Source organism: Leptopilina heterotoma, unplaced genomic scaffold (assembly GCF_015476425.1).
Source record: "Leptopilina heterotoma isolate Lh14 unplaced genomic scaffold, ASM1547642v1 Lhet_114, whole genome shotgun sequence".
In the NCBI taxonomy this organism is placed as follows: domain Eukaryota; kingdom Metazoa; phylum Arthropoda; class Insecta; order Hymenoptera; family Figitidae; genus Leptopilina; species Leptopilina heterotoma.
Window position 1 is genome coordinate 3589686 of NW_025110833.1, and position 23055 is coordinate 3612740.

The window sequence follows — 23055 nt, forward strand, 5'->3', positions numbered from 1 at the left end:
TAAATTTTAACATTTTCTGCCTCTTAGAAAATTTTTCAATTTTTAAGTAGTAAAAATTACTTCAGACACGTAGTAAAATTAAAACCGGAAATAGTAAAAGTCACAAAGCAGAAATGCGCAAAAATTCTACACATAAAATTTTACTTTCTAAGTACTAAAATAAACTTGATATATTTTTCCCCTACAGTAAATATCCAAGAATCCAAACAACATTTTTTCTCATTTTCTCCCAAGAATTTCTCAAACAATTGAAAAAAAATACAATATACAAAGAACTCGAAATTATTAACGGCAGGAACATATTGAAAAAAGTCCAATAAAAGATACATATAATAACAAAAAAAGAAAAACTAAAAAAATAAAAAGGAATTTTTGACTTTTATAACGTTTTACAAATCCTGGTTGAAAGAGATCACCCAGTATATACAAAGTTTTAAGGAGGTATCGGACCCAAACGAAAGAAGTACGTTGGGTCTCATAAAATAGTAATAGGAGACTCGCGAAACACACAAGAGAGACGCAGGAGGCAAAAAGTGGGAGAGACAAATGAAAGGAAGAATATAAAAAAAGGGTTAGATGGGACATAGAGACGACTGAGTAAAAGAGAAGGAGAAGAGATCTGCCCCCCACCATCATCCCATCAATATGAGATTAATCCTCTCCTTGAAAAGAAAATATAAATTTTCTTTCTCGATTTTATAACCAGAAGGGATATTCATATATAAAATGGAGGGAAAAAAAAATCAAAATCATTCCCTCCACCCTTTTTTCTTTTACTTTAGTCTCTTTTCACATCGACCATGATCACGAGAGACCACGTAACGTTTTTCCAAATCATTATATGGACCCCTTGAGCCTATCTCTCAAGGCCGGCCCTGAAAGGAGAGAGAAAGACAGAGGGGGTTTGGGTCATTGGTTGTTCGTTGCGTTCAACGTATGGGAATCGTTATGGCCGACTATAGTCGTTGGAATGTGTTCTTTTTTTCTTTTTGTGTCTCTCTATATACCTGGCGGTCCGCACAGCATCAGTTCAACCTCCACAGGTAATCCCTACTCGGAGGACTGGTAGAGGTTGAGAGAAAGAGAGATGGAATGAACAAGGGGGAAAGAGAGATATATGCAGAGAAAGAAAGAGAGGAACGTATAAAGGCGGATGCTGTATGGAGAGAGTGAGATGAAACTCAGCAGGCGGGATAAAAGTTAGACAGAAAGAAGAAGAAGGAGATGAAGAAGAAAGAAGAAGAAGAGGAACGTGAAAGAAGGGAGAGAAGAGAGAACCGAAAGAAACGAGACGATCTCTTGTTATGTAGTGATGGGCGACTTTCGGACATTTATTATAAAAGAAACTTTCAACCGAATCTAACAGCCCAAAGTTTCTCGGAGATTTTCGAGATTTGCGCTGGCAAGAATTTTTTTTTATCGCAAAAATCTCTATGGTCCAGATTACAATTATTGATGCTTTCAAGCTGCTTTTGAGATTATTACATTTTTTTTAACGGCCTTTTATGATATAATTAAATATCTTGAAAACGTTTTCTCAAAATAATCACTTTAAAAATAATTTTAAGAAGAAATATTTTTAAATTCACTCGAAAAAATTTGTTTGAAGCAAGCAAATTTTTTTTGAACCAATACACGGAGAAAAATTTTATTTAAACCAAATTGAACCAAATAAAATTTTTATTTGAAGCAAATGAAATTTTATATTTCAACCAAACAAAATTTTTTTCAACTGAACAAATTTTATTTCAACCAAATGAAATTTTACTTGAACCAAATAAAATTCTTTTCGAACCAAATAAATTGCATTTGAAACGAACAAAATTTATTTGAACCAAATGAAATTTTATATTTCAACCAAACAAAATTTTTTTGAACTAAACAAAATTTATTTCAACCAAATGAAATTTTATTTCAACCAAACAAATGAAATTTTATTTGAACCAAATTAAATTCTTTTCGAACCAAATAAATTGAATATGAATCAAACAAAACTTATTTAAACGAAATAAAATTCTTTTTGAATCAAATAAATTGAATTTGAATCAAACAAAATTATTTGAACTAAACAAATTTTATTTCAACCAAACAAAATTTATTTAAACCTAATAAAAAGTTTGGTTGGCTTTGAATTGAAAATACCTCTTTTCTGGATAAACCAAAATTAACTGTATGGCAATGCATTTTGCATTCCAATGTCAAGTAAACATTTGTTTAGTTCAACTAAAAATTTGCTTCAAATGACCAAATTTACTAAACTGAACCAAATGTTTATTTAAATCAAATAAACGTTTCTTCACTCAGAAAAAATATATATTTAACTATAGGAGCCTACTGAACATTTTATTTGCTTCAAATTTATTTGGATCAAATAAAAGTTTAAAACAAAATATTTATTGAAAACGAATAAATAATTTATTAGGCTCTGAGGCAAATGTAATTTTACTTGACTGAAATAAATTAAATTTGGTTTAAAATTTTAAATAAAATTTTTCATTGGATTTGTAAAATAGCTTAAAAATAAGGTTTATACAATATAATAAGAGTATTTAATTCAAACATAATTTTTTTTCTGATTGTTAATCGCCATTCCTATTTTTTAAAGACATTAATTTTTCCCTTTCTTTAGATTTCTTTTTTTATTTCTAAATTAAATGTAGTAATTCAATGCACAAATTGAAGAGGATCAGATTAACTAAACTTATTACATACCTTTAAATTTCTATCGATTCGAAATGAAAACCAATTTTTAAATATTCCCTAACAAATACTTATTTTTGAGACAAAAAAAAATTTGGAGAACATTTTTTTCTACTATTGTATAACTTTTACAGAGAATTACAAATTGCCATTATACAGAAACTGTTTCAACCAAGTTCAAAAGCCGTTAAACTGAAACTAATGAAATTCCCTGTTAATGATTTTTTATGACTTCCCGAACATAAGAGTTGAATTATTTTTACAACTAGACTAAAAGCAATTCTAAATAAATGAATTTGAAACATTTTTTTGTTAATGAAACCATCAGTTAAAATTTTTCTATATCATATACACAAGATATGATAAAAGAAAAGAATACAGTTTCCTTAAAATGGAAAAATTTTTCTTGTATTTGTAATTAAGAGAATACTATAACATTCATAATCGATCAAAAAAGATTTTTCTAAGTCAAAGAAAATTTAAAAGATAATCAAGGATGTGATTCATCAATTTAAAGAATCATTTTTCTTTTTGATTGATTATTCTTATACTTGACATAGAAAATTAACATAGAAAATGAATCTTTCATTAAACAACAATTTTTGGTGTATTTTAAAAAAACATTTTTTAATTGTTAACAACAATTTGTGTTTGTTTTAATATTTGTGGTTAGGAAAATAATACTTTCTCATGTGATGAGATTGTACATCCAGAGAAAATTTTTGTTTAAATCAAACAAAAAGTTAAGTATGCTCCGTGTCAAATATTTTTTTTTCTGGGTGTAATATTCTTTGATGCAAAGAAAATACTTTTATAATATTTAATTTTTATATTTAAACAATTGTGTAAATTTTAATTCTAAAAAATGCGTTCGGAAATCATATTGGAAAAATACATTCATTTTTATAATTTATTTAAACATTTGAGCAAAGGTAACCCATTCAAAAAATTCCAGAAAGATTAACAAATAAATTAAATTGTAACCTAAATTTAGTTGAGCTATTATTATTAATAAATCAGATTACGCAAGTCTGTGATAAGAGTTAAGAGATATAATATTTCTTCTTGACTTAAAAAAATATTTTGAAAACAATTTTTCCAATTTTACAGAAATTAATTATATAAAATTACAAAAATACTTCTTTAAAATTATTGTCTTATTAAATTTTATTAGAATTATCAATTTATTAATTAACTTATTCCAAGAAACATTTGCAAAAAATAAATCGCATTTAAAAAAAGTATTTTTTAATTATTTTTATGTAATGTTAATATTAACATTAAAAGAACTTAATTTTGAGATTCAAGTTTTAATTTAAAAAATTAATAAAAATAGGAATTAATTTTAATTTGGCTATCTTTTTTTATTTTCAAAAATATCTTACAGTGTAAAAATTGTATTATTTAATTTAAAACAGTCACATTCATTATTAAATAAATATTTAACTATTATTGAATACATATTTATATTAAATAAATATTTATTCGAATCAAATAATTTATATAATTGAGTCAATTAAATGATATTTCGACCTTAAATACAAAAATTATTATTTCCCATGCAATTTATTTGATTTAAATAAAAATTATTCTATTCAAAATAAATATTTACATGATAATAGTCAAACATTTATTTTAATTAATTAATTATTTTCAGCATAGAATTAAAAAAAATTTGCATGACTCCAAAGAGTGTTAATTATATGAAAATACTAATTATAATAAATAATGTTTTTCTCAAGAACATAGGTAATTATCTAGCAAAGATTGTATTTTTAATCCAAGAAATTATTTATCTTCAATCAAAGAAATAATTTTTGATTCAAGAAACAATTTTTCTGAATCAATAAAGAAATAATTTTTAATTCAGGAAACTATTTATCCTGATCAAAGAAATAATAATTTTTGATCCAAGAAAAATGATTAGGCCTGAATTAAAGAAATAATTTTTGATTGAAGAAACTATTTATACTGAATCAATGAAATATTTCTTGATCCAAGAAAAATAATTCAGCCCGAATCAATAAAATAATTTTTGATCCACCAAGAAATTATTTATTTTAAATCAAAGAAATAATTTATCTCAAGTAAAATAAAATATTTGATCTAAACAAATATTTTTTCTGTATATAATTTTTTCCCTGCTATTTTTACATCCAAAGTAATTTTTTATCGTAAAAAAAACTCCGCGGTTCAAAGGTCAAGTTTAAAAAGAAAGAAAGAACAAGCCGCCTAATAGACAAGTATCTATTACATAATACCACAGTAATCTCTCCTTTCCCATAACATAAAACTACCATAAAATTCTCAACACTGTCTCCAATAAACTTTTTGCATAACTTCTAAACAGTGTCGCTGAATCTATAAAACATCTATCCTCTCAAAAATTACATATTTCAAATCGTCAAAATTTAATTTTACATCAATTTTTATTTCGTTTTTTTTTGCCGCAAGGAAATCTCTTATATGGGGGATTACAACAGAAAAAAATGACTATTTAAGGAGGTGAGATGGAAATTTGAAGCAAAAGCTACATCATTTTAATCGAGACTCTCATACCTATAAGTGCGGTAGATTCGTTCATTTCGAATCGACGATTTAAACTGACCAATCAGAAAGTAGAATTTCGAAAATGGTGGGACAAAAGGGGGAAGTGAGAGGGGAGGGGGGCTTACGAGAAAGGTGTGTGCGACCCCTGATGTGGGGAGCGGGGCCAGTTTCTCAGTGAGTGCGGTAGTGATCTCATCTCGGACCGCGCCAGGTGTAAGTGTATTATTCCCACTTCGAAATAATCCTTCGACAAAGTGAAAATACACGAAATTTTCATCTCATTTTTCAATTTCGTTCAGGTATGTGTCTTAAATTTTAATTTCTTTTCTTTAAATAATTTCATTTTTTTTTCAATTAATTTTTTTATTTATTAATTTATTTTTTAATTTTCTTAAGAGAAATTCTATTAATTTCCATAATTTTTTTCTCTTAATTTTTTTTCTCCTAAGTTTCTGCGTAGACAATTTATTCAAGAAAAAAATTATATTCAGTATTCAGCAAATATCGTCACTACGCGATGAAAATCTTAAGTGAGTCATCAGCAGTCGTTGATCGTCTTATTCATACGACTTATTTCTCGTTTCGTAAGTTTCCATTATGGAATTTTATATTTCTATTTTTTTTCTTTTTGCGAAAAAAATTTTTTTTAATTATTTGTCGCAAGGGGCATTTTTTTTCTTTTCAATTGTAAATTTTTTTTACAAAATTTTATTAAATTTTTACAATGTTTTACCTTAATATTTTGTAAAGCAATTTTGTTTTTTCAGAAGTTATTTGGAATTTTACGACAAAAAAAGGTTTTATTTTTTTTTAATTAAAGGCTTGTTGAAAAAATTGAATATGCAAGGGTATGTATTTAATTTTTAATTGTTAATTTTATTAACTCAGCAAGTTTCTTAAATTTCGACAAAATTGAAATAAATAATTATCATGTAATATTTTTATTATATATTAGGTACATTTCATTTATTTATTTCAATATAAAGTAAATTCGATTTATTTATTTTTCAACTTGTATATTCACTGAATAAATATATTATAATTACCATGTAAATTCAAGGCTTTTTGAAGAGCAAGTTTAAATACAAGAGGATTTTCAGTTTATAAAATCTATCATAAGATCTAATTTTTGAAATTGAATTACGAATTTTAAAATATTTGCTCTTTTCCTACGAATTTGAAAATTGGAAATTTTTAACTTTAAATTTTGTTATAAATAAAAATTTTCTTTTTCTACATTTTGTAAAAATTGGAGTAGAAATTTAAAAAGAAATAAATCTGTATAGCATGTAATAATTTATTTTTAATTCATTAAATAAAAAAAAATTAATTAAATTAAAGAAATCAAAATAATAAATCTAGTAAAACAAAGAAAAAAATTATTAAATTAAAAGAAACAAAATATTAAATTAAATTAACAAACTGCATTAAATTTAAAAGAACAAAAATATATTTAATTTCAAAATGTAAAAATTTATCAAATTAAAAAAAAATTTATTAATCAAAACCAAATTAATTTATTGTTAAATTCATAATTTATTCATAACTCAATTCCAGAGAAGAATTTCCAATGAGGATTGTTTTTTGGGCATTTTGCGCGAAGAGAAGTCTTTGGGAATATAATTAAAATCTTTTTTTTATAAGTAATATAAAAAGGAAGCTATCTGGACAAAAAGAGTTTATTATGAGAACGACTTGTAATGTTTCTCGTATTGCCTTCTTGCATAGTTGAGAGATAAAGCGAGAAAAATGATAATGATATCCGTCAGGTGAATCAACCCACGACGGCCTCCGACTTATGTCTTTCCTCTTTCTTCTTTCATCAATGCAAGAAAGCACAAACACATGCAATATATAGAACTGCCGGGAAATCCTGGTTCTGGTTCTGGCTCTCGACCAAGAGCCGCACCATCGCCGTCTCATTTACCGTATATACACGTTCGACTCGTTAAAGTTTCGCGTGCGAATTTCCAAGAGTTGAAACAAGAATTTACTCCCCATAGCAACAGGTTAGCTTCTCCTGCTCTAATATCCGGAAATCACTCTAACCCCATACTCTTATTTTTCTAATTGTTCATTTACTCCCAAAAACAAAATTTCCCCCCTGCCTTAAGAACATTTTTTCTTTATTGCAATTTATCAAAAAAATCTATAAAAAAAAGTAAAATTCTGAATTTCCAAAAGGACTCAACTCTAAAAACCGTAAGAGTCATTTTCACTAGCTACTGTTATGTGAAAATGATTCTTACGGTTTAGCCCCTTTTTCGAAATTCACACTTCAATATTACTAATTAAAGAAGTATATTTAAAGAATTATTATTAAAAATAGTTATTAATTAATAAAACAGAAATTAAGAAATTAAATTTCAAAAATTCAGTAACGAAAAAAATTATGAAAAACTGCTACATTTTTACAAAAAGTTTATCCTAATTAAACAACTTTTTTTTCGAATTAATTCCCGTTTATAGAACAAAATTTATAACCTTTAAGTAATAATTTTTTTATTTTATAAAATAATATCGCTTATGTAAAACTGTACGCGTTCTCATAACAAACTCATTATGTGCGTTAGCAAATTGTGTCAATAATAAACGAAATGTCAAAATACTTGTACCGTGAAAAAATAATCGAGATTCAGGCAACCGTATTTGTTATTAACGTTGCGTAATGACATGCCGCACAACCTGAATCACAGAATTCATTTATTTTTTTTTCTATCCTTTTTCCAGATGCTTCACATTTTAACGTTATAAACAATAATGCTCTTTTTAATTTTCTACACATTTAATAAAAAAATAATCGTCGAAAAAAATGGAAGAAAAAAAAAGAAAATGCTTTTTAATACATTTTGTCCCTGCGGCAAAGAAAAAAGGGTGGGGGGAAGAGCCACAGGAGATATAACCAATAGAAAATCTGCCACAACTTTCAAACTACTTTTCATGAAGAAAAATCCACCTATTTCTTTTTGAAAAATTAAAGAACCGATAATAAAAAATATTAACTTTTTGGAAAAGAACAAAATTTTTCTACACACGTAGTAAATTGACCTAAATTTTTTATTTTAATTTTCTATTTTCTGTAGTGGGTAGGGAGGGAAAGACACGTGGACAGCTGAATTTTATCGGAATTTATTTAAGGCCATATCTGTGCGTTACATATTTATCGATAAAAACTGACAATGCAGTAAAGGAAACCTCCATCTTGAAAAATCTTTGTATCATGCCGACAAGGCACATTTAAAATGTTTCACGCTAGACTGCGAGCCACAGCGTGAGATAAATCTATGAAAACCTTCATATATTCACCACAAGGTGAACTTCCTACGCCAATTCAACGAACCTAAACGAAAAGTAGGGATACAAATTTGATTATTCTCGATTGTATGTCACATCCTGTAATTACCTTGCATTTGCTTTTTAATCGAAACTTCATTTAATTTTTCTCAACGCTCTTATATATATATAGAAAAAGAATAAGATTCAAAGGGGTTTCCTTAATTAAATCAAAATCGCATTCTTCAACTGGAAAATTACTTCATTTCAATCTTTTTTTGCAATTTTGCTGTAAATGTCTTACTTTATTTTTTGACTCAAACAAAAACCGGTTTTTAAATTTATCTTCAATCAAATTATTATTTTACTAAATATTTAATTTTCGGTTAATATTTAATTTCCACCTAATATTTATTTTTGAATAATTTAAACTTTAATTTAAATAATTTTAAACGTGTTATTTTATCTATGTGAGAATACTCTTTAATCCTCCAGAGTATACCTGTAAATTTACTTCTCCTCGTGAATACAAAAGACCTTTTTTTTGAGGACAGATAAAATTTATTCTGAAGGTCAAAGTCAAAATTTACAGAGTGTACATTGTAACATCTTTATTTTGATGAAACACTCCTTTTTGACTAGAGTAAGTCACACTTGTTATCAGTTTCATTTACTGTTTCGATAAGCATTATATATATGAATTTACTTTGTAAAGACCACCTTCAGTAATCCGAATAATCGGTGACTTATTACGAAACATTTCAAAAAAAAAAAAAAAAAAAAAAAAAATAGAAAAATATCGGCGAATAGATGATAATTGACACGAACGACATGTCTCTTATCGTCCAAAGACCCTGACGTGATCATTTGTGCTAATTAAATTTTCATAACGTGAATATCATCGGAAAACATCTGTTATTCATATACGATAATTTATTTTTAAAAGAAAAATTCTCTACACATTATTATATTCAAAAAGACTTTTTTTCCCTTCTTTTTTTCAAATTCTAATTGTGTCAATTTGAAAACTAATTTCTGATTCATTAAACGATTAGAGCAGGTTACAAAATATATTTTGTTTCTCATCGACAAATAAGGTTCACTATTTACTATGCGTAATTACAAAACACAGGACGTTTTCATTCCCAAATAGAAAATAATCGGCGTGATTATTTGGTAAAGAATAGATTGACCAATTGCGAACACTTATCCGAACGAAACAATTGAATTGGCGTGTGTATAATTAGGCCAAACAAAATTACAATTGATCAGGGCATGAGACTAATTCAAATTTGTTACTATTTTTAATTAGGTTATGTTCAATTAGTGCGTACGTGTCTAAAATATTCCCAATTTATTCTCATTTAACATTTAATTAATTATTATTAAGAAATTTATTTCTTCACTTTCATTTTACTTTCTCGTAATATTTATCTACTGCAATTAATTATAAACCTTTAATTTAATTAAATATTTTCATATTTTATACAAAATCTAAACTTTTATATAAAGAATTAGATATTTTATACAATTAAATTATATTTTACTTTTTTTTTGTTTAATTAAGATGGAAACCAAATGATTTTAAATTATTGCGTTCCATTAAAATTATTCACTCTTGATTGTAATGTTGATAAAATTCAGGCATGTCGGTGGGAAAAGAATTCCTTTTTTTTCTTTTATTATTATTATTCTCTCGATGGTCTTTATAAAGTTCTTATAATTCCTTATAAAGTACAAGTCGAAGAAAAGTTAAGAAACATATAATAAATGTGACTGGTATTCCATTTGTGCAGGTCTTAAATAAACACAAATCTCATTTATCTCTGACACGTGTGCGTTTACCATTATTATGTTGTGGTTGTGAAATTTTTTGCGCACAATCATGTCCATCAACCTAAATCTTTTACATACCGATTTTATTCTCGCCCCACATATTATATACATGCGCGTATACCTATAACACTGGTCACCAGTTCGGTCAAGGATATTCACTGAACTTCATTAGACCTCAATTTTTCGGGGTACTTTCTTTTTAAATTCTTTTTTTTATTCTTCTTTTATGTCTCATTTGCAAAATTACAAAGTTTTTTACTCAAATTAAATTTCTCATTGAACAAGTTATTTTATTCTATTTATAATAATTACTGTTTTCATTATTATTATTATTGTATAATAATTATTATAATATAATAATAATATTAATAACAATAATTATTATTATTATAAAAAATAAAGATTCAAGTTTGTCTGATGTTTAAAAATTTAAAGTATTTGTTAATGACTAAAAAGATGTTGTATAATATTGATATATATTTATCTTTCTGTTATAAAAATTATTATTTTTATTTGAATTATTAACATTAAAAATATAACATAAAAAAAATGTGACGCTCAACGGTAAAAGCGGTAAAAGCCGAAAAATTCTAGGTTAGGTTGTTAATTTTGAAGCGATAATACATAAAAAGGATTAACTCTCAGTGCAAACAAATGATATTTAAATTCTTATTACATCCAAAATATTCATTAAAAATTATTTTTTATGTTATAAAATTAAAAAAAGCTCCACTAATGAAGGTAGAGCGATCATAAACTTAACCTAAAATTTTTTAGAAGTTAGGGATCTTCCACCATAGAGCGTCACAAATAAGACAGTAAAATATAATAATTATAATAATGAAATAAAAACATAAATTAAATAATAATTAATAATTATTATTATAATCAATTATTAAGAACCCTGATGTTAGCGTCGAAAACTATCATTTTAGGTCAGCGTCGACGCCAACTTCAGGGTCCTAACTATTATTTTATTATTATATCATTATGATTAATAATAATATACTAATTTTTATTACTTTTAATATTATTATTATCAGTTGATTTGGATTTAAATCGAGAATTATTTTAACTTCACAAAAATTTTTTTTTCCTCTTTTGTTGAGTGGGTGACTGAAGTAGTGAGAACATCGGCAAGAATGAGCTTGTTTATAAGGTTTAACACGTCTTCTTTGTACCGTTGTCTTTGACTGTATAATGAAAATAAGTTAGCAATTATTTACCCGAGACTCGAGGTTAAACTGGAACCCACCACACCGGTTGAGAGTTAAAATTATACAGCATCTTTATAGTCATTGACCGTTAATACATATTTTAAACATGAGACAAACTTGAATCTTTATTCTTTAGTTTTCTTCTTTTTTATTCCTTATTTTATTTTGCATAAAATACGATTTTTCAAACTATAATAACTACTATTAAACTGTTAATTAATATTCACGAGTATAAAATTTTATCTAAAGACATTAATTTTAATACTATCTGCTTTATATATCTATTTTTATATATAAAAAATGCAAAAAATATTTTTTGCTTTGGAAGAAGATATTTTTTGTCCTGCAAGTTCAGAATTATTTAACTTCTCTATTTAGAAATAATTCAACATAAAGTAGTTTTTCAGAATTCAAATGATTATGTAATTTAAAAATGTGCAAACCATGTTTCTTATTGTCAAAAATCGTTGAAGTATTGTTTAGTTTCCCGAAATTTTTAAATTATTCAAAAAGGGACAATTTTCTTTTTGTTTCAAGTAAATCAAATTGACAAAATCTTACTGTTAGATCTAAAATTAAAAAGATATAGAAGAATTTCGTAATATGTATTCAAGTGTGATGCATATTACTTGTGTGCATCACCATATACACTACACGTAACCGTATTCTTACATATTAAATGAGAAAATATGTTTTATATTCAGTTTTCCCTTTCAATGCGGATATCGCACTTGAATATCGAACCGTGAGAGAAAGTTTAAAACGTGGAATAGAAAAATAACAAGTTCACATGCAACAACAAAGTCTATACGATTAGGTCATGTATCATTGCTGACACATGTTGAATTAGATTGCGCATATGCAGACGAAAGACGACGAGGATGCAATTGAAGAAATAATTCTAACTTTAGACTATCAAAAATTATCATCAAATTTTGTTGTTGGAAATTTTAAAAATAGTCCATAACATAATTGATAATTTTCTTCCTTTGCTTTTTAACTTATTAAACGGAAATTATACAATTTTAACAGCAATTTTAGATCTGATAGTGGCATTAATTATTATTCAATTTATAAATTTTAGTTTTACAAAATAACTGAAGTTACATATTACGAAAAATTTGAGTCATTATATGTATTGAAAGTAGCAGGAAGAGCTTTTTTCCCAACCATCATCAGGACTAATTGAAGCTATTAGCGATTGAAATTACCTATGTACAATTATCATTGACTGAAGCTTCCAATAATTAAATTATTGTAGATCGAAAAAGGCTATGATCGAAATTATGAAAGAGTTAACTAACAATAATTGAAGTTACGTTACTCTCTAAATTTTAAATATGTAGTTCACTACATAATTCAAATTGAGACACTAATTTACAATAGTAAAAAAGATTTACTAATTTTTAGTAATATTTCTCTAATTAATTAAATAAAACTAACAAAAATCTGAAACTAATCACAACTTATGTCTGGAAGTATAAAAAAAAATTAAGATTAATTTTATGCGGAAAAAAATATAAAGTAAATTTTACTATTTACAAACTAAAATCCAAATTCTATTTTTTAACCTTATTAAGAAACAGGAAGTAAATTGAACTTGGTGAGAGCGAATTCATAAAAGCGATTTCAGGCACGCGTACGATATGACAAGATTATAACTTTCTCTAAATTGATCTCTATTGCGAAAGTGACATTTCAAGACTGGTATATATATATTTGATACAATAAACTGACAAATGCCACACAATCAACCCCATAGTATATATAATTATACACCAAATGAAATAAAAATCAATCTCATTCTCTTTCGAACATTTAAAAAGAATTTTGTCCCTCTTTACAAATAGTATAAATAGATTATATAAATTTTCAAACTCAATTTTAATTTACTTCTAAATTTTTCAAAATTATTCAATATTTTCTTCTTCTATTACAATAACGATAAAGGTTATTCCTATCATAACAAAAATAACTGTTTCCCTTTCACAATATAAATATTGAGCAAAATACTCAAATACGAAGAATTAAGAAAATTAAATTTAACTCGCACGAAAAATTAATTTAACTTCAAATCAAATTTTTAAAAATTCCTATAGAAATAAAAATACTAGAAAAATAAAACAATAAATAATAATAAATGAGAATAAGTTACTAGTAACAAAATACGTAAATGTGAAAATAATTAAGTTATAAAATTAAATTAGATCTCTATAAAAACTTCAACATTTTGCATTAAATCCTTAATTGGAAAAGGAGATTGTTTTAAATAATTGGAATACTATTAATTATTTGAAAATAGTTGATTCTCGTTGGTATAACGTGAAGCGGTCATTGTAAAGGAAAATATTCAGAATAAATTTCAAAAGCAAGGGGTATAATTGACATTGATTTGAGCAAGATACGTTTGGTAATAAATCCTTGAGTGGGACAATTGATTCTCATTTCGTATCGAGCAGCTTTCTCTTTAAAATGTCAGCTCTTTCACTTGTTTCACATTTCTAAGTTCGCGTATATACTTTTTTTTCATTATAGAATAAAATGTGTCATGTTCATTTTATAATGTTATCTAAACAATCGAATCTTAAATCTCGCAAATTAATTACACACAGTTTCGGATAAAATCAAAAAGGAAAAATTTCTTCATTGTCTTTATAAGTAGTTAACATTTTTAAAAGAAAACCGACAAAACGTTAAATTATTTTTTTCACCTTATCTCAGTTTTACAAATATTATAATTTATTTTATCTTTTTGCAGAATCTATCCACTATCATCAAGATCTATCATCAGCTTTCAAGAAATGGAACTAAGAAGAGTATATATTTTTTTAAATAATCTATCAACAACATCATCTATCATCTAGCAGCTTTCAAGAAATGGAACTGAGAAGAAGAAAAAAAAGAAGAGACTGAGAAGAAATAAAGGAGATTTTGAAAATAATGAAGAATTTTTGGAAGAAGTGCTTTAAAAAAAGAAGATGATGGCGCGGACATTTTCTTTGGTTATCTAGCTGTATGAGTTTTATGTACATCATAAAGCTAGGTTACCGGAGTTAAGCTCCTCGCCGTATCAACCCTTTATCTTCAATCTTCAATGTAGCCAATTACACGGTCGCATGTTTACCTTTACATGCGCATGCATACTACATATTTGGACGGATGATCATCGATTCTGTCCCATGAGGGGAAGAAGAAGCCTTTTCTCCCCTAGGGACAATATAAATTCATAATCTTGTCTCAGGTTAACTGAGGCGGACAGTACCATCGAATGTGTAATATAAAACTATAAATAATTCTGATTATAAGAAAACAAAACTAAATTTCAATCAGTGATGTTTTACCAATGAAATATTTGACACTTTTTGATTACTAATTTTTCATTATATTTAATATTTAACCTTTTTCAGTTAAATTTACACTAAAATTTAGTCATGTACTTCATTAAAAATCGGTGGAATTCTCTACACAAATAATAATTATAATTACTTATAATAAAACAGATTTTACTGATTAAATCAATAATAATTCTACTGATTTTTAGTGAAATATATGGCTGAATTTCAGTTGAAATTGTATAATGTCTGATAAAACTTTAATTTGATCAAAATAAATAATATTAGTTAATAATAATAAATAAATAAAAATGTATTCAACAGTAAATTATAATATTTTAAATATAATAATTTAAATTTATAATTTATATTTTTTCTAGAACAAAGTTTTATTCAAATAATTATTTGCGATGTGCTCTGAAGAAAGGTTCCCAAGAAGCAAAAATTTTTTCCTTATGTTTGTAATTTTTGTAATAAAAATACACAAAGATCTGCTCTCAATATAAACAACTATTTTCTAAGTCTTTATTACATCTAAAATAATTAATAAAAACTGATTTTAGATTTACACAATTAAACAGAGACTTTTAATTAAGGTAAAAATAACACAAATATATTAACCATAAAATGATTTGCCTCTTGGTACCTTTCTTTGAAGCGGGTCACATTTATTAATTTTTTAAAATTTTAATTCAATTTTTAAATATTTATTGAATTGATATTTTTTAATTTAAATTAAAGGATTAAAACGGAAATTAAAATTAAACACTGAAAAAATATTATTTTTCTAAAATAACCGATTACTTGTTTAATATCAAATAAATATTTACTTGAATCAAATAATTTTTATTTAAATCAAATAAATTGTATTTAAACCAATAAATTCTGTATTAGCAGAAAATGCCATTTAATTGATTTGAATAAAAATTATTTGATTCAAGTAGATATTTATTTGATAATAGACAAGTAATTGGTTAAAGAAAAATAATAATAAAACAAATAAAAGTTAAAAAAAATAATAACAATAAAATTTGAATGTTACGAATTTTAATTTAAGTAGTTTAATTTAATTTCTCATTAACTATAAAATGTTGTATAACAGAATTTTTATGTATATAACAAAAAGTATATTATATAAAAATTATTATTTTATAATTACACGTGGAATTTACGTCCAAAGCTGCAAAAGCTATATGAACTATGTGTATAATAAATAAATAATACTCGTGGAATTTTACAAGAGAAAATGTGTATAGAAACTCTGTTATAGAGATTCCAATAATGCGACTTTTATATAGCTACATAATATTTTTAACGAAAAAAAAATCGATATTATGTAATAAAAATTTCCCTTACATTTTAGTTTTAAATGTATTTATATAAAATATGCCTGATCCTAAAATCCTCTAATCTTCCAACTATAATTATAAATTATATAATATTTTACACTCAATTGTTATTTGTTTAAAAATAAATATCTTGTGAGTTGCAATAAAAATTATCATTAATATTTTATTTAATAAAGATCGTACTAATAAATATTTATTCTAAATAATCCAAAGTTGTTTCTTATTTCTAACAAAATCCCAAATTTACTTTAAAATAGGGGAGACTGGGGCGAAAAGTTAAATTTTGCATAAATGATTTTTTTTTGGCAATATAAGCCGCTTAGATGCATATATTTGTATATCAATATTGTAAGGCAACTTGTCCTCTACAACTTTCAATAAAAAAGTTCCTGATATTTTAGCAAAAAATATATGTTTTGTCCTTTTTTGAAAATTTTGTTTTTTTTAACTTTTCGCCCCATGCTGGGGCGAAAAGTTAAATTCTATTTTTAGCCTACTAAAACTATTTTCTGATAGGTGATAAATAGTAGATAAGTTAAAGTATACGTAAACAAGTAATTTAGTAAATAAAAGATCTTTGTTTATTTGACAAAGCATTAGAATAGTTGTAAAGTTAAAAAATTGAAGTTTAAAAAAAAAAAAATTTTTTTGGTTTATTTCACGTGAACCGGCTTATTTTTTGACAGAGTACTTGCCAAATGTCAAATAAATAATGTTTAAACAAATAAACCCAAAAAAACGAAAAATAAAAAAAAATTTTTTAACAACATATAAAAATACATTTAACTTTTCGCCCCAGGGTGCGTTTTTGGCTTTAACAACAAATATAAAAAATCTGACTAAAGATATTTAGCAAATACCTTTAGGTATCTCTTCAGGGGACCCAAATAATGAAGTAAAAAAATCGCGGTGAGAAAAACTGCAAAAAATATACTTAAAAGTTGATATTTTCTTTTTCGAAAAAATTTTTGAAAAGTAGGTTGAAAAAAAACTTTTAATATTGACACCACAAAAATAAACAGAATTGCACACAACTCCGGACATTTATTTAGGGTGATAACACCCTTCTATAATTAAAATTGCAATGCTCTAACTATTTTCGTTCGAAAGATAATGAATTTTAACGGTTTTGGTAGTTTAACTTTTCGCCCCAGTCTCCCCTATGTAGTTTTCAATAAGTTTAAAAATATTTCAGATTAAATAAATTTTAACAATTCATTTTCGCAAATTGTAAATTAATTTCAAAATTATTTCAAAGAATAAAGTTTGTTTACGAAAAAAGACAGTTAAAAAATTTCTAGTAAATAAATTTCAAAAATGTTTACAAGAACAAATTTTGTTTGAAAAATAATTTACAAATTTCTCGTAAGTAAACAAATTTTGAAAATGTTAACAAGAATGAAATATGTTAAAAAAAATAGTTAAAAATAATTAAATAATTAATTTAATTTAATTTATATACAATTTTTTAAATATATATATAAACACAGAAAAAAAATTTACCTGCAACAGCAATAAGTCTGTCTAGAATAAAGAAACTCTTAATTGAAACAACTAAAAATTTCGATAATATAGTGTAACAAATTGACATCTGTTTCAGGTGAAGATTTTTTCAGTGTAGTTAAGTAATAATTTATTTCATATAATTCCAATTATCGTTATTTTATAAAAAAAAAAAAGAATGACAATTTCAAAGAAGGGTCAAATTTTAAGATTTCCTATAGATTAAATCTGATTGCGAAATTTTTATATAAGTAAAAAATCAAGAAAAAAAATTGAATAAAGAACGAAGAAAATTTATGATTATAAACATTATAAATCTGAATTACGAAAAATTCCCAACTAATTTGAATTAGTAACAGACATTTTCTTCTGAATTAATTAAATTTTAACTAAACTAAAATTTTACTCAGGAACAAAATATTCACTAATTCGTTTGTGAATTTCAACTATAACTATTTTTAAAAAATCATTCACAGCCAAAAGTCAGTCTCAAATTAAATTCAAGATTTATTAATTCCTATTCAGTATTAATTTCTGAAAAAAAATGTTTTAAGAAACAATGCTTATTAAATTAAAATTCAAAGTACTAAACAAAGGTTAGTCTGTTTCTAATTATTAAAAACCTAGATATTAATAGCGAAATAATGTTTCATTAAGAATACATACATAATATTATAAACATTTATGTGATACATAATGTTTTAATTACATGCTTTAGAAGACAAAGTACTGCACACATATAATACTTTTTCATTTGAATAAAAACGAATTCCATCAAATTATATCATTTTCTTGAAAAACCCACACAGAATTTCTAGGTGTTTCTACACGGTATCGTGGTTCATTGTTCTCTCATTTAAAGACAGTATCAAGGAAAGAGTCACTTTTTAGGCACGGGCATGATGCGTGACGACAATAGTTCCCACAATAAAGGAGTCTCTCAGATATTTACTAACTATATACATATGCATATACATGCCAACAAGGGTGAAATGTTTCCATTGGTTTACTTGGGAAAACTTTACTCTAGCAAGGAGCCTAAAGTAAAGAGCACGTCAATAAGAAACCTAGAGAGGATGTGTTTAAGCATTTCTTTCAAATCTACCAACTATGTTTATATATATACACCTCTTTCTAATTATCCTATCAACAGAAAAAAATCACATATACCTATACATTTTTTATTCTATCAAGATTAAATCCAAGATTAACAAAATTGCCCTTTATCAAACTCTCTTTATTGTAATTTCTTTTTGTAAGCATTTATTTCCTACTTCTCTAATAAATTTCATTAAGAAAACAATTTAATTTTATTACATATTTTTGTTTATTATTTACTTTTTCCCCTTGAATTAAATATTTTTGCCAATCAAAATCTCAAAACAATTCTTTTGTAATTAATTAACGCAAGGAATAAAAATATTTTCCATTGAAGTTGAATATACTTTTGTTTAGAGAGGGAAAATTAAGGGAATATTTGAAATTTCTCCTCTAAATATAAGATTACTTTTTTCCTGCTGAAACAAGTACAAAATCAAGAACCAAAAATTGATGCAATCGTCGCTTACCATCACGACTTTGTTGCAAAAATAATATTGGTCAACAAGTATAAAAAAACAATAATTACGAAGCCGCGCGTAGAAGACGAATCTTATTCCTTTTTTATTAAATTTGAAAGGAATAAATTTTTATTATTCTTTTATTTTCCATTATTTTCTATTTTATTATGTTAACACTAAAACCATTACTCTTTAATTTCTATTATTATTAAGAAAATAGAAATAATCTTTAAAATTAGCCAACAAAAATTGTGTAAATTATGTAAATACATTAAAAATAATTTTCAGAGATTTGCTTTTGCGGATTTTATTTCAAAAGTATAGAAATTTTGGAAAAGATTGAATATATTTATTTATAGTTCAAAAGAACTAGGACTAAAGTTATTTATTTTTTAGTTGCTTTTCAAAATTGACATTTAATTTCTAGATTCCTCTTCGACACGCGGTTTCAATTCACAAATACAAAAACAATAAAATACAAAATTGAACAACATAGTGACAGAAAAATATAGAAATTGCAAGAAAAATAATATATTTTCGGTGGTACTCCAGTGACTGAAGAGTACTCTCATAGTTGTACTCCAGTGACAAAAGAGTACATTCAGTTTGTACTCCAGGGGTTGTAAAGAGTACTTCCATTTTTACTTCAGGGATTAAAAGAATACTTTCATTGGTACTCTAGGGGTTTAAAAGAGTACATTCAGTGGTACTTCAGGGATTAAATGAGTACTTTCGGTTGTACTCCAGGGGTTAAAAGGAGTACTTTCAGTGATACTCCACTGGCTGTGATATCACCTCCAGTGACATTAATCCACAATTAGGTGATGCGTTTTCAATCCCGATTGCTTACATTCCAAAAAAAACCGATTTCCCTACCTAAATCTATATTTAAGGCGAAAAAAAAAAATTATTCTCCATTCAATCAAAAAGATAACTAAGCCTGCCTTTCCGATTTTATCACGCAACGAACTATTTAAGTGCAAACCTAATTTTAATCACACTCAGCACTCTACGTTTTCCAGACATTCCGCCCAGGTGCAAAAAATCCTACTCCTAGGGATAAGAAGAAACCACATGCAGATTTAGAGCACGTGGAATCTCCTACGTGGGCCTTTAGGCCCCTACGTCCCGGGACGCATCCGACACCCGAGCTCAAAATTAAGGTCACGGAAGGCACAACCAAAGCTGCGTATCTTCATAAGCACAGCGTTGTTTATATTATCCTGACTCTCAATTTCACACTCAAAACAAACGAAATATAAAATAAACAATAATACATAACTTTCAATCTGTCTCAAAATTAGCGAAAAATTTAAAAATATTGTCCAGAATTTATTTTTTAAATTTATATTCTAGTTTAAAAATTTAAGTTAGCAAAAAATTGGAATTTATTGTTAAGAATTTTTAATTTTGTAAAATTTTGAAACATAATTTTGAAAAGATGTTTTAATTATTATTATTATTATTATTATTATTATTATTAATTATTATCACTTAATTTCAAAAAATTTGTTTTAATTCTTAAAAAGAGAAAAAATTTTGTTTTAATTATTTTCAAAAGATAATTACTTCCATCTTGAGACAAATTGAAAACAAATACACAATAGAAAAAAATAACATTGATAAAAAAAATTAATTTTCGTATAGTAATATAATAATATTCGTATAATAATATTCGAATAGTAATATAAAATCTATAATGGAAAATAATTCATTTTATCAATGGTGTCACTATGTTGTTGGGGTTCCTTCCTTGTTTTCCAAAAAAAAAATATAATTGCAAATAAATTAAGTTTCATTATTAAAGAAAAAAAACTAACGAATAAAAACAAATTTCACAATTTTAAATATTTTCAAAATTGATTTTTCATTCATGACAAAAATTTGTTGTTTTAAATTAAAGTAAATTAAAGTGCAAAAACTGGTAAACAAGGAAGGATGGAAATGCAATAAAATTTATGAAATAATCAACTAACAATTGACTCATTATTTGATGAGATCAATTAATTGATCTGATGATTCCCACGTTGTGATGATGGGATCCTCCACTACATCATCCCTTCTTGGGCCACCCTCGAAGATCCCTGACTCTTCCTTGCACTTCTGCGTCAGATCGAGGGCCACACGGAACCGTTCGGAAATTATTACAAAAAACGAGAGAGACCTAAAAACCTAGTAGATTCTACTTTAGAGAATCTACTAGATTCAATCGTCAATTTTGACTTGCTAAACAAATTGTATCAATTACTAGAAATCATTTATACTACAATACTGTAATTTACTAGGATATTACTTGAAAAAAATTAAATTAAATAGTAAGAAAAATATTAAATAAAAATATCAAATTTGAATATTAAATAACAAACTCTCCGTGTAAAATTTCCTTAAAAAAAAAAGAAAAAAAAAGAACGGCAGTGTGCAGGGACCACTTTTCTTCTCCATATTCTTCAGGTCTTCATCCACTGAAAGAGGGAAAATTCGTTAATCGAATTGAGTCATGAATTCCGAAAAGGGCTCGACTCTAAAAACCGCAATAGTCATTTTCACAATCAATTGTTATGTGAAAATGACTTTTGCGGTAAGCCCCTTTCCAAATTCACAATTTGATAATAGTGCGTAAAATTTATTACTTTTTGAAAACATTATTTTATCATTATTTGCTACTATTACTGTCACTTACTACTTTTAACAAATGCTGGAAAAAACAGTTTTGTATTAATTCTACACATTTATATAAATATAAATATAAATTATATTGATTAAAATTATATAAATATTTATAAATATAATATTAAATTAATTAATTATTTAATTACTTAATTAACCAAACAACAGTTATAAATTTACTTATATATAAATTTATTTTAATTTAATTTAATTCAATATATATGCAGTTAAAAAAATTAAAAATAAAAACAATATTGAATTGAATTTTTAAAGTAGAAAATTGTTTAAAAAGACTTACTTATAGTGGATTTTTACGTTGCGAAAGAAATACGATTACAGCGTATCCCTCCTTCAAACCGGCGAAACTTGTTTGAGTTCTCTAAATTTAGCGTCGACGCTGAGCGTCGAAAAGATCTTTTTTCACGAAACCGAAAAGAATAAGACAATTTTTTCAAAATTTATGTATTAAAAAGGTATTCTAGAAAAGTTTTTAACTCCCTAGGTGAATAGAAGAGATGAAATTAGTAATCATCTCTAAAAGACTCAAATAATTGTTTTCGTCGCCGAGAGTCGACGCTAATTTCAGGGACATTTTCTTTGTCAAAGATCAGGTACCTAAAAATAAAAAAGTAGTTGTAAAGTAAAAGAAAAATGCTAATCTTAATGAAATTTTTAAATTTGTATAAAATTAATTGTTTAGAAAAGTCTTACCAATAACGGATTTTCGTGTTGCGGAAAAAATACGATGACAGCACATCCCTCTTTTTAACCAACGAAACTTCCATGTCGTAGATGAGTTATGCCTAAGACTAAAAAAAAGAAATTATATTATTAAGTAAAAAAAACTAAAATGCTAAACGTTCTATATTCTTTATTAATAAACCAATTCGTAAATTAATTAGTTATTAATCTAATTAAATTTTTCATTGGATTATTTAAATTAAAAAAATGATAAATAAAAATCTAATTTTAAATTCAAAACTTGACTATATTATAGTGTAAGTTATAAATTTTATAAAAAATAATAATTAACTTTTGTTAGTCATAATTAGTTATTTTTAGATATAAC

At 25.6% G+C, this 23055-nt stretch overlaps 1 long non-coding RNA gene across 1 annotated transcript; it reads right to left on the reverse strand.

Moving 5' to 3' along the window:
- Positions 1-21247: 21247 nt before the first annotated feature.
- LOC122508284 lies at positions 21248-22842 on the reverse strand. The gene is made up of 3 exons (XR_006302207.1): positions 22698-22842; positions 22285-22601; positions 21248-21781 (listed from the first exon to the last, which is right to left on the reverse strand). It is a non-coding gene; the product is annotated as an uncharacterized LOC122508284 (long non-coding RNA).
- Between the last annotated feature and the right edge of the window lie 213 nt (positions 22843-23055).